Source organism: Thermobia domestica, chromosome 6 (genome assembly GCF_964235325.1).
Source record: "Thermobia domestica chromosome 6, izTheDome1.hap1.1, whole genome shotgun sequence".
NCBI lineage: Eukaryota > Metazoa > Arthropoda > Insecta > Zygentoma > Lepismatidae > Thermobia > Thermobia domestica.
The window spans coordinates 310,345,823-310,359,097 of NC_137459.1; positions in this window are offsets into that span (position 1 = coordinate 310,345,823).

Here is a 13,275-nt window from a genome sequence, read left to right on the forward strand (position 1 = left end):
ATTCTGACGGCTTGTGTGAGGAATTTGCCGGCAACTGTTAGTATTTTGACAGCAACCATGAACCATTTAACTTACACTATCAGCAGTATGTTAGATATTATGAATGAAAAGTCCGCAGCTATGATCACCGTAGAATCGAGTGTGAGAATTTTGAAAGTACGTCAGAACATTCTGAAGGAAACTGTGAGTATTTTGAAGATGAGCACGAACCATTATGTAGGCAACTATGAGTCCTTTGTCCGCAAATATGAACAAAAAGTCGGCAATTATGAGCGTTTTGACGGCACCTGTGAGGCCTTGGTCGGGCATTATGAACAAAAAGTGGGCAACTATGAGCGTTGTGACGCCTACTGTGAGGCCTTGGTCGGCAAGTATGAATGAATGGTCGACAACTATGAGCACTTTTTCTTTAAATCTGAGCATTCTGACGGCTTGTGTGAGGAATTTGCCGGCAACTGTTAGTATTTTGACAGCAACCATGAACCATTTAACTTACACTATCAGCAGTATGTTAGATATTATGAATGAAAAGTCGGCAGCTATGAGCACCGTAGAATTGAGTGTGAGAATTTTGAAAGTACGTCAGAACATTCTGAAGGAAACTGTGAGTATTTTGAAGATGAGCCCGAACCATTATGTAGGCAACTCTGAGTCCTTTGTCCGCAAATATGAACAAAAATTCGGCAATTATGAGCGTTTTGACGGCACCTGTGAGGCCTTGGTCGGGCATTATGAACAAAAAGTGGGCAACTATGAGCGTTGTGACGCCTACTGTGAGGCCTTGGTCGGCAATTATGAACGAATGGTCGACAACTATGAGCACTTTTTCTTTAAATCTGAGCATTCTGACGGCTTGTGTGAGGAATTTGCCGGCAACTGTTAGTATTTTGACAGCAACCATGAACCATTTAACTTACACTATCAGCAGTATGTTAGATATTATGAATGAAAAGTCGGCAGCTATGAGCACCGTAGAATCGAGTGTGAGAATTTTGAAAGTACGTCAGAACATTCTGAAGGAAACTGTGAGTATTTTGAATATGAGCACGAACCATTATGTAGGCAACTATGAGTCCTTTGTCCGCAAATATGAACAAAAAGTCGGCAATTATGAGCGTTTTGACGGCACCTGTGAGGCCTTGGTCGGCAATTATGAACGAATGGTCGGCATCTATGAGCATTTTTTCTTTAAATCTGAGAAATTATAACCGCTGCCAGGTTATAGAAGGATTTTTTGTGGACACTCTCTATATTTCGTCAAGACAGTGATCATTATTTTCAATTTATACTTTATTCTGCAACGCACATAAGTTCTTTCTTTGGTGGGAATTGCTTCTTTCCCACACAATTGGACAAAGAAGTCTTTCATCGTTTTTCATATATATATTTAAAACATGGCTTTTGCTGAGAACATTTCAGTTAGTGAGTAACCATTTCAGTGTTTCTCCCTGACTTATTATATGCACAGTATATATTCTATAGTTATTGGGAACTGAATTAAGTGCTTTCTTTAATCGCTTATGGAAACATTATAATAGATTAGAGAAATACAAGCTGACCAGATGTCTCAGTGGCCAAAGTGGCACCAGCCTCACAGTTTTCGTAGTTCGTTATCTGTACTTTCTCACGCCAGTGTTATCGCCGTGTCTAGTGCATTATAGGCAGTTGACTAAAATTAACATAAATTGTTTTCTATATTTTGTTTGTATGTGCATACAGGTGAGTAACTGAGTAATTTTTGAAATGAACTGCCAACACTTTTCTGTTGACCATTGCAACCCGTAGCTTGAGCTTGGACGCTCGAGGAGTTTGACTCCAGGTCTGGAAGATGCAACCACGCATCTCGCGTTGAACTTCAAACATAAGTTGTGTTAAGGGGCACAAGCTATTTAGCCGGTGAAGGACGATTTCTTACGGCTAGCCCCAATCAGTGAAATCCCAGGTCCTCAGACCTTGTGCGTTTAAAATGTTACATACGCGCCCTCCAATATCTGTATTCCATTGTGGAGATCTTCTTTTGTGTGTTTGCTGAAGATTCACCTTTACGCTGCAGGACTGTTCAGCGTAACAACTGGATTCATCGTGGGACGATCCAGACGACTTTTCCCCAGTGCGAATCCCCTAAGTGTGTTAATGGTGTGAGCAAAGTATTTATAGTGATACCTGAATTATAATCATATATATAGAAAGGGCTCTATTTCCCGAAAAGGGCAAAGCGTAATTTCAGCGGCAAAATTTATTAGTGTCCAGTGTTGTATTCATTTCTCTTCGTTATTTTTTTTCAAAATAGTGTTCTAATAAATAAGTATAGTGTCAATTAATCCAGTGTGTTTTCGTTGTTTGTATGAGTGATGTTTGTGTGCGTTATGGTCTGGATGACCGTCTGATCGTCCGTGAGGTTTTCGAGACGAGACACCCGAACCTCTCGGCGCCTAATGCTCATCTCATTATTGAGACCGACGAGCTTTTTGGGAAACAATTTGTAACCTTTCTTGGAGAGGTCTTCGTCGTCCTGTCCAGGTAAGTTAAAGTATCAGGAGTATACTTATTGGTAATACCACGAGCCGAGGACAGCGACCAAAATCCTGGCGGTTACAAATAAATGACGCCCGAACTACCGACCCGAATCGAGACCGTTGGTGCTCGAATATAATTATAAGATCAATATTTTAATATACCATTTCTCTTTCAGCTTAGCACCAGGAACTTAAAAAAAATCTCTTTTAGGTGATTTTAATCATATGTTTTTGTGATAATATATTTTATTCTAATCATACGTTTTAAGTTTTACTCTTGTCCAAAATGGAACATCAGGAATTAGATATTATAACTAGAATGAGTTCACTTCTCGAAGAATCGATGAGAGACAATAAAGAGAATTTCGCTAGATTAGAACAAAAAGTAGATAAAAACGATGAGAATTTTGCTAGATTAGAGAAACAAAGTAAAGAGTCCCGTGCTGAGAATAAAGAAAACCTAGCTAGATTAGAAAAAGAACTAAAGAGTGAGTTAGGTCAGAAGTTAGACGCTGTACAAAGGGAATGTCGCGAAAATAACCAAAGATTAGAACAAAGTATTAGGAATGTGGAGGCCGAAAGTAAACGAAGGAACGAAATCCTCGAACAAAAATACGATGGCATCACACTTAAGATTCATGACCAGCTTCACGAAGTCAGTCATAGTACTAAACAGGCAATCGAACTCGCCACACAGACCAGCGTCGAAGTCAAGCAACAGACTGAAGAAACATGTCATCGTGTAGAACAAATAGAAACAAAAGTCTGTAAAATTCAGTTAGTGACTGATATTCCTAGTGTAAACAAAACATTGGAATTGAAACCTGAGCTAGAAACTAACAGTCCTAATGAAAAGGAAACGCAGGAATCTGAACTCCAATCAGAGACAGGTAGTCTAAACCAACCTCGTAACAAATCTGATAACGATTTTATTTATTCAGGATCTAGTGACGCCGTTTGTAGTAGAAGTAGTGAAATCCACGAACATATGATTGTAGACGACAGAGGTCGTAAGCGCACAAGAATAACTAGAACAAACCACAGAGAGAAAAGGCGCAAACGAGATTACATTTATAGCAATAGGCAAAGATACGCAGACCGGAGCGTAAACAATACAAAATTTAAAGGGAATAAGAACCAAGACCGCACTCGAAAAGGTAGTAACAGAAAGAGAAGTAGTTGTAAATCACGACCACGTAACCTGAGTTATCACAAACTACACAGGAACCGCAACTTGTGTGACATCATTAAGAGTATTTTTGTACGTAGTAGTAATCATTGTAGGAATAGACGAACAAACCGTAATTATCAAAGTAGAAACAGTAATCATAGAAAAAAAAAGTAACCAAGAATTTGTGTGTTGATACAAATTTTTCTCCTAGGAGAGCGACGCATTTCTAAGCGATAAACATGTATTCATTTTTTTCCTTTTTGCTTTTAGTTTTTGATAGAACACCTGGACACGAAAAGAAGAACTACGCATTTCTCTCAAACTTATTTTTGCTTCTAGCTTTTAACTGTTCGGCAATGAGCAGATAACACGTTTTTCTTTCTTTATTTTGATAAGATAGTCGCTGCATTCTCGACCACCTGTGCTTATGGTTACGAATGACGAACGACACACAGCTGATTCTTTTCCGCTTTTGGTCTTTACTCCGTGTCGCGCCTCACAATTGAATACTAATGTTGGAAACCTTATTACTGACTTACTATTAGTTTGATGTCATTAATTTTTTCTTGTTTTCATTTCAGATGTTTGAATTTAGACTTTTTTGTAAATAATTAACTTATCACATACGTAGAGGGACCGTACTTATCCAAAAACGGTTTGATATCTTGGCGAGATATCCGTACCTCAGCTAGTGGGAAGATATTTTAGCGTTATAATATATTTCTATTGTGTTTTATTTAAAAAAAAAATCTTTTTAGAATCCCTTCCCACTTTCCAAATTCTTAAACATGTTATCATACGTATGACTCACAATTAGTTTGATTTCCCTTTAAGAAAAGTAGAATGTATAGATAAGAAAATTTTTGGTTGTTAGTTATGTATATATTTCTGTATTTGTAAATGAAACTTAGTATGTAATCTCATGCTTAGAATATGGAATTGTACACTTATAATCAATGTTAAATTTATTTTTCAGTGTTAATCTTAGATTTTCGTTTTCATTTTGAAGTGTTTACTGTAATTTTATTGAACCTCATTTACGTCATTTACCCGATTTTGACTTATTTGAATTTCCAGGATGTGACATGATATATTTTGTTCGAAGAGAAAAGTTTAGAACGGAAAGTAGGCTAAGCCTTAAACAAGTGATAACAGACATTTCCTTGTTAGCTAATAGTGTGTGTAGGAATGTCGTGTGAATAGTATATTCTTCGAACGAAAGCAGTAATCTTTTTATTTTAGAAGGAACTATATGAACAGATATTCTGATGGTGAACGGTCGTTTTTCCCCTCATATTAATATATATGCGGAAATATGTTTAACTTCTATATTTTCTTGTAATTTCTAATTAACATTTTTTTTTCGTCTTCTCTAGACCACTGAACGACCGTAGGGAAACTTCTTCGGGTAGGATATTTTATGGGGATAAATATAAATATTTTTTTTTCAGGGAGGCAATATTTCCTGGAATTGCAGATCTCTTGCAAAAATGGATGTGGCTAATCCATTGGATATTCCATAGCTAACTGTATTTTCGCCATCAATCGCAAAATATAGTTTTCATTTCCCTTCTTCTTTTATAGTAACCCGTAACTAACCATGCGTATTCTTAGGTTAGATTTTTTTTAGTATGTTTTAATGTCTAGTAACATTTCAGTGAATATTTTAATGTTTATGAATCGTAACTATATTGTGTACTGGTATGCTAATGTGTTGTAATGTTTTTTTTATTAATTTTGAGAAAAGTATATTTTAGTTCCAGTATGTCCTAGAAACTATTTGAATTCGATATAGATCTCGAATAATAAACTTATTTTCTTTCTTTCGAACAGCATGAAGCCATAACGATTTTTGAAAATTATTTTGTCAATTATTTCATATGCTCGATGACTTTGAATTTTAATGTGTCAATAAGAACATTTTGAATATTTTGTAGCGAGGATGCCTAAGAAAGTTTAACTGTCGTGAAATTACATAACCGTTTTGTAGGGAATTTAATCTTGATGTTTCAGACCGACCAGAGAGTTGTAATGTCGTTGACTATATTCCTGTTTGTATCTCATGTTTTTCTTTTAATAGGTCTCATGTATTTTGTCTTATAGAGACATATCTTTACGATGCTACGAGAGCATTTGTATTTTGTGTGTTTACACATTTTTTCCAGGTGGATGATGTACGTTATGTTCCAGGGAACATACGTGTATTTTACTGAATATTAGTGTTGATATTTCAGTTATGTATAGAAACATTTTGTAAGTGCCTATGGTTGCAGGCCTACGTTCGTTTCTAATTTTGCCTCGCAGGTGTCGATGGCCTATTTCGTGTGTATGTACGTGTAGTATTACACATTTTTCCCCACCTATGGTTTTGGTCAATTCATGGTGTAATGACCATTTATTTTCAGGAATGTTTGGACTAGTGAGTCAACTTCCTTGATTCAGACCTTTGAAAAACTTGGATCAATTTTGAGTAGTTTTCAACGCTTTATTAACAATTTTTTTGCAGATAGTAGTCACATTTTCTGGTAACCCTACAATGTTTACGTTTATGGAAGTGAACAACCATTATTCTAGGCCTAAGCTAATAATAACTTTGTTTCAGAACGAAACCATTTGTTGTATTGAGCATTACTGAATTAAAGTCTCGATTTTCACGACGAGCAGATGGCATTTGATCTTATGGCGTGTCAAATTTTCTTCATACATGTCAACGAAATCACGATCTTTTTCTTTGATATGCAGAATCATGCTTATTTCTTGGAATTACTATGAACGTAAATTTTGACACTTAAGTTTATTTTTTTTATTTTTGAAAAACGATTTTTCGTTCTTTTCTGCCAAACAACACGAGGCACAGTTAAAAAAAAGGGGACATACAGGTGAAAATCTTATTTTGTTTATATATTGTCAGTTTATCATGTGTTTACATTTTCATTCATTTTACTATTCAATGATTTTCATATTTTTCAAATATATTAGAATGATATCGAAACTTTAACAATAATTTTAATATTTTAGTACCTTTAACATGTTTTGCTATTTGCTTATTCATTCACATTTTGATATTTTAAATACAGATATCAGTATATTTACTAATTTTTATTGAGATATTTGATAATTCTTTAAATCGATGTTTTCTTGAATAGTTATTGAGTGTGCATATTTACTTCATATTATATCTAATAAAGTGATCGAAACGGAACACTGAAACATTTTATGAAAAGAATTTATTAGTGTTTAAAAAAAGCATTTAAATAGCCCTATAACGTATTTACTTCATATTATATCAAATAAAGTGATCGAAACGGAACACTTAAACATTTTACAAAAAGTATTTGTGTTTTTATTTTTAAAAAAAATTAAGAATTTTAATAGCCCTATAAACGCTTTCTGCGAACTTAAAAAAAAAGTTATCATACAGGTGTTGTAACTGTACTTCGTTTCTCACACCAGTGTTAAAAAAAATCTCCCCTTCTCCCCTCATCAACTCATCATTGGAGAACCATGGAGGAATGGAGGATACTCACACAGGAAGACAGCATGGTTTCAACATGTGAAGAAACGGAAGATAAGGAAACCCAACTGCACCAATTGTTCAAGAGGATCTTATTACTTTATGGAACATTTGGATTGGACATTGCTCATGCAGGAACCTCATCATGTTGTAGTGAGTGGACTAGTTATTTAACTATTTTAATAGCCCTTTTTCAGGTGAAAAACCATTCATCGTCTATGCACGTAAGTCTCACACCATATGACAGTGTTGCCAACTAACTTATTTTAAATTTTCAGGTGAAAAACCTAATTTTATTCATATTTCGTCATACGGCCAAGGGTTCTCAACCTGTCCACGTATGCACTTGACAGGTCGTTCCACGTTTCAGACGCCATATATAACCGCTGCCAGGTTATAGAAGGATTTTTTGTGGACACTCTGTATATTTCGTCAAAACAGTGATCATTATTTTCAATTTATACTTTATTCTGCAACGCACATAAGTTCTTTCTTTGGTGGGAATTGCTTCTTTCCCACACAATTGGACAAAGAAGTCTTTCATCGTTTTTCATATATATATTTAAAACGTGGCTTTTGCTGAGAACATTTCAGTTAGTGACTAACCATTTCAGTGTTTCTCCCTGACTTATTATATGCACAGTATATATTCTATAGTTATTGGGAACTGAATTAAGTGCTTTCTTTAATCGCTTATGGAAACATTATAATAGATTAGAGAAATACGGGCTGACCAGATGTCTCAGTGGCCAAAGTGGCACCAGCCTTACAGTTTTCGTAGTTCGTTATCTGTACTTTCTCACGCCAGTGTTATCGCCGTGTCTAGTGCATTATAGGCAGTTGACTAAAATTAACATAAATTGTTTTCTATATTTTGTTTGTATGTGCATACAGGTGAGTAACTGAGTAATTTTTGAAATGAACTGCCAACACTTTTCTGTTGACCATTGCAACCCGTAGCTTGAGCTTGGACGCTCGAGGAGTTTGACTCCAGGTCTGGAAGATGCAACCACGCATCTCGCGTTGAACTTCAAACATAAGTTGTGTTAAGGGGCACAAGCTACTTAACCGGTGAAGGACGATTTCTTACGGCTAGCCCCAATCAGTGAAATCCCAGGTCCTCAGACCTTGTGCGTATAAATGTTACATACGCGCCCTCCAATATCTGTATTCCATTGCGGAGATCTTCTTTTGTGTGTTTGCAGAAGATTCACCTTTACGCTGCAGGACTGTTCAGCGTAACAACTGGATTCATCGTGGGACGATCCAGACGACTTTTCCCCAGTGCGAATCCCCTAAGTGTGTTAATGGTGTGAGCAAAGTATTTATAGTGATACCTGAATTATAATCATATATATAGAAAGGGCTCTATTTCCCGAAAAGGGCAAAGCGTAATTTCAGCGGCAAAATTTATTAGTGTCCAGTGTTGTATTCATTTCTCTTCGTTATTTTTTTTCAAAATAGTGTTCTAATAAATAAGTATAGTGTCAATTAATCCAGTGTGTTTTCGTTGTTTGTATGAGTGATGTTTGTGTGCGTTATGGTCTGGATGACCGTCTGATCGTCCGTGAGGTTTTCGAGACGAGACACCCGAACCTCTGGGCGCCTAATGCTCATCTCATTATTGAGACCGACGAGCTTTTTAGGAAACAATTTGTAACCTTTCTTGGAGAGGTCTTCGTCGTCCTGTCCAGGTAAGTTAAAGTATCAGGAGTATACTTATTGGTAATACCACGAGCCGAGGACAGCGACCAAAATCCTGTCGGTTACAAAAACTGACGGCTTGTGTGAGGAATCTGATGGCAACTGTGAGTCTTTTGACAGCAACCATGAACCATTTAACTTACACTATCAGCAGTATGTTAAATATTATGAACGAAAAGTCGGCAACTATGAGCAACGTGAAAGCAAGTGTGAGCATTTCGAAAGTACGTGTGAACATTCTGAAGGCAACTTAGTATTTTGAAGATGAGCACGAACCATTATGTAGGCAACTATGAGTCCTTTGTCCGCAATTATGCACGAAAAGTCGAAGATTATGAGCGTTTTGACGGCACCTGTGAGGCCTTGGTCGGCAATTATGAACGAATGCTCGGCAACTATGAGCACTTTTTCTTTAAATCTGAGCATTTTGACGGCTTGTGAGAGGAATCAGTCGGCAACTTTGAGCCTTTTGAAAGCAACCATGAACCATTTAACATACAATATCAGCAGTAAGTTAGATATTATGAATGAAAAGTCGGCAACTATGAGCACCGTGGAAGCAAGTGTGATCATTTCGAAAGTACGTGTGAACATTCTGAAGGCAACTTAGTATTTTGAAGATGACCACGAACAATTATGTATGCAACTATGAGCTATTTGTCCGCAATTATGAACGAAAAGTCGGCAATTATGAGCGTTTAGACGGCACCGGTGAGGCCTTGGTCAGCAATTATAAACGAAAAGTCGGCAACTATGAAGGTATTGACGGCTACTGTGAGGAATTGGTCGGCAATTATGAACGAATGGTCGAAAACTATGAGCACATTTTCTTTAAATCTGAGCATTCTGACGCCTTGTGTGAGGAATCTGACGGCAACTGTGTCTTTTGACAGCAACCATGCACCATTTAACTTACACTATCAGCAGTATGTTAGATATTATGAATGAAAAGTCGGCAACTATGAACATCGTGGATGCAAGTGTGAGCATTTTGAAAGTACGTATGAACATTCTGAAGGCAACTGTGAGTATTTTGAACATGAGCACGAACCATTATGTAGGCAACTATGAGCCCTTTGTCCGCAATTATGAACGAAAAGTCGGCAACTATGAGCGTTTTGACGGCACCTGTGAGACCTGGTTTGGCAATTATGAACCAAAAGTCGGCAAATATGAGCGTTGTGACGCCTACTGTGAGCCCTCGGTCGGCAATTATGAACGAATGGTCGAAAACTATGAGCACTTTTTCTTTAAATCTGAACATTCTGACGGCTTTTGTGAGGAATCTGACGGCAACTCTGAGTCTTTTCACAGCAACCATGAACCGTTTAACTTAAATTATCAGCAGTATGTTAGATATTATGAATGAAAAGTCGGCAACTATGAGCATTGTGGAAGCGAGTGTGAGCATTTTGAAAGTACGTCTGAACATTCTGAAGGCAACTGTGAGTATTTTTAAACTGAGCAAGAACCATTACGTAGGCAACTATGAGCCCTCTGTTCGCAATTATGAAGGAAAATTCGGCAAATATGAGCGTATTGACGGCAACTGTGAGCCCTACGTCGGCAATTATGAACCAATAGTCGGCAACTATGAGCATCATAAAAGCGATTGTGAGCACTTTGAAAGCACTCTTGAACATTGTGACGCCAACAGCGAGTAATCTAAAGATAAACATTAAAAATTATGTTTTTAACTGTGAGCCATATATTCGCAATTATGAACGAAAAGTCGGCAACTATGAGCGTTTTGACCTCAACTGTGAACACTACGTCGGCAATTATGAACGAATAGTCGGACACTATGAGCATCATGAAAGCGACTGTGAGCACTTTGAAAGCACACGTGAACATTGTGACGCAAACAGCGAGTATTTTGAAGATAAACATTAAAAATTATGTTTTCTTTTGTGAGCCTATTTTCGCAATTATGAACGAAAAGTCGGCAACTATGAGCATTTGACGGTACCTGTGAGGCCTTGGTCGGTAATTATGAACGAATGGTTGGCAACTATGAGCACTTTTCTTTAAATCTGAGCATTATGACGTCTAGTGAGAGGAATCTGACGGCAACTGTGAGCCTTTTGACAGCAACCATGAACCATTTAACTTACACTTTCAGCAGTATGTTAGATATTATGAATGAAAAGTCGGGAACTATGAGCGTTTTGTCGGCAACTGTGAGCCCTAAGTCGGCAATTATGAACGAATAGTCTTCAACTATGAGAATCATGAAAGCGAGTGTGAGCACTTTGAAAGCACGTGTGAACATTGTGAGGCCAACAGCGAGTATTTTGAAGATAAACATTAAAAACTATGTTTTCAATTGTGAGCCCTATATTCGCAATTATGAACGAAAAGTCGTGAACTATGAGCGTTTTGACGGCAACTGTAAGCCCTACGTCGGCAATTAAGAACGAAAAGTCGGCAACTATGAGCGTTTTGACGGAAACTGTGACGCCTTGGTCGGCAATTATGAACGAATAGTCGCACATATGAGCACTTTTTCTTTAAATATGAGCTTGTGTGAGGAATCTGACGGCAACTGTGAGCTTTTTAAAAGCAACCATGAACCATTAAGCTTACAATATCTGCAGTCAGTTAGATATTATGAATGAAAGTCGGCAACTATGAGCACCATGGAAGCGAGTGTGAGCATTTTGAAAGTACGTCTGAACATTCTGAATGGAACTGTGAGTATTTTGAAGATGAGCACGAAACATTATGTAGGCAACTATGAGCCCTTTGTCCGCAAATATGAACGAAAAGTCGGTAATTATGAGCGTTTAGACGGCACCGGTGAGGGCTTGGTCAGTAATTACGAATGAAAAGTCGGCAACTATGAGCATATTCACGGCTACTGTGAGGAATTGGTCTGCAATTATGAACGAATGGTCGGCAACTATGAGCACTTTTTCCTTAAATCTGAGCATTCTGACGCCTTGTGTGAGGAATCTGACGGCAACTGTGTCTTTTGACAGCAACCATGAACCATTTAACTTACACTATCAGTAGTATGTTAGATATTATGAATGAAAAGTCGGCAACTATGAGCATCGTGGAAGCGAGTGTGAGCATTTTGGAAGTACGTATGAACATTCTGAAGGAAACTGTGAGTATTTTGAAGATGAGCACGAACCATTATGTAGACAATTGTGAGCCCTTTGTGCGCAATTATGAACGAAAAGTCGGCAACTATGAGCGTTTTTACGGCACTTGTGAGGCCTTGGTCGGCAATTATGAACGAATGGTCGGAAACTATGAGCACTTTTTTAAATCTGAGCATTCTGACGGCTTGTGTGAGGAATCTGACGGCAACTGTGAGTCTTTTGACAGCTACCATGAACCATTTAACTTACACTATCAGCAGTAAGTAAGATTTTACGGATGAAAATTCGGCAACTATGAGCACTGTGTAATCGAGTGTGAGCAATTTGAAAGTACGTCTGAACATTCTGAAGACAACCGTGACTATTTTGAAGATGAGCACGAACCATTATGTAGGCAACTATGAGACCTTTGTCCGCAATGATGAACGAAATGTCGGCAATTATGAGGGTTTTGACGGCACCTGTGAGGCCTTGGTCGGCAATTATGAACGAAAAGTCTGCAACTATGAGCACTTTTTCTTTAAATGTGAGCATTCTGACGGCTTGTGTTAGGAAACTGACGCCACTGTGTGCGTTTTGGCAGCAAAAACGAACCATTTAACTTACATTATCAGCAGTAAGTTACATACTATGGATGAAAATTCGGCAACTATGTGCACCGTGGAATCGAGTGTGAGCAATTTGAAAGTACGTCTGAACATTCTGAAGGCAACTGTGAGTATTTTGAAGATGAGCTCGAACCATTATGTAGACAACTAGGAGCCCTTTGTCCGCAATTAGTAACGAAATGTCGGCAACTATGAGCGTTTAGACGGCACCTGTGAGGCCTTGGTCGGCATTACGAATGAAAGTCGGCAACTATGAACGTTTTGACGGCTACTGTGAAGCCTTGGTCGGCAATTATGAACGAATGATCGGCAACTATGAGCACTTTTTCTTTAAATCTGAGCATTCTGACGGCTTGTGTGAGGAATCTGACGGCAACTGTGAGCCCTTTGACAGCAACCATGAACCATTTAACTTTCACTATCAGCAGTATGAAAGATATTATGAATGGAAAGTCGGCAACTATGAGCATCGTGTAAGCGAGTGTGAGCATTTTGAAAGTACGTGTGAACATTCTGAAGGCAACTGTGAGTATTTTGAGGATGAGCACGAACCATTAAGTAGGCAACTATGAGCCCTTTGTCCGCAATTAGGAACGAAAATTCGGCAACTATGAGCGTTTTTACGGCACCTGTGAGGCCTTCGTCGGCAATT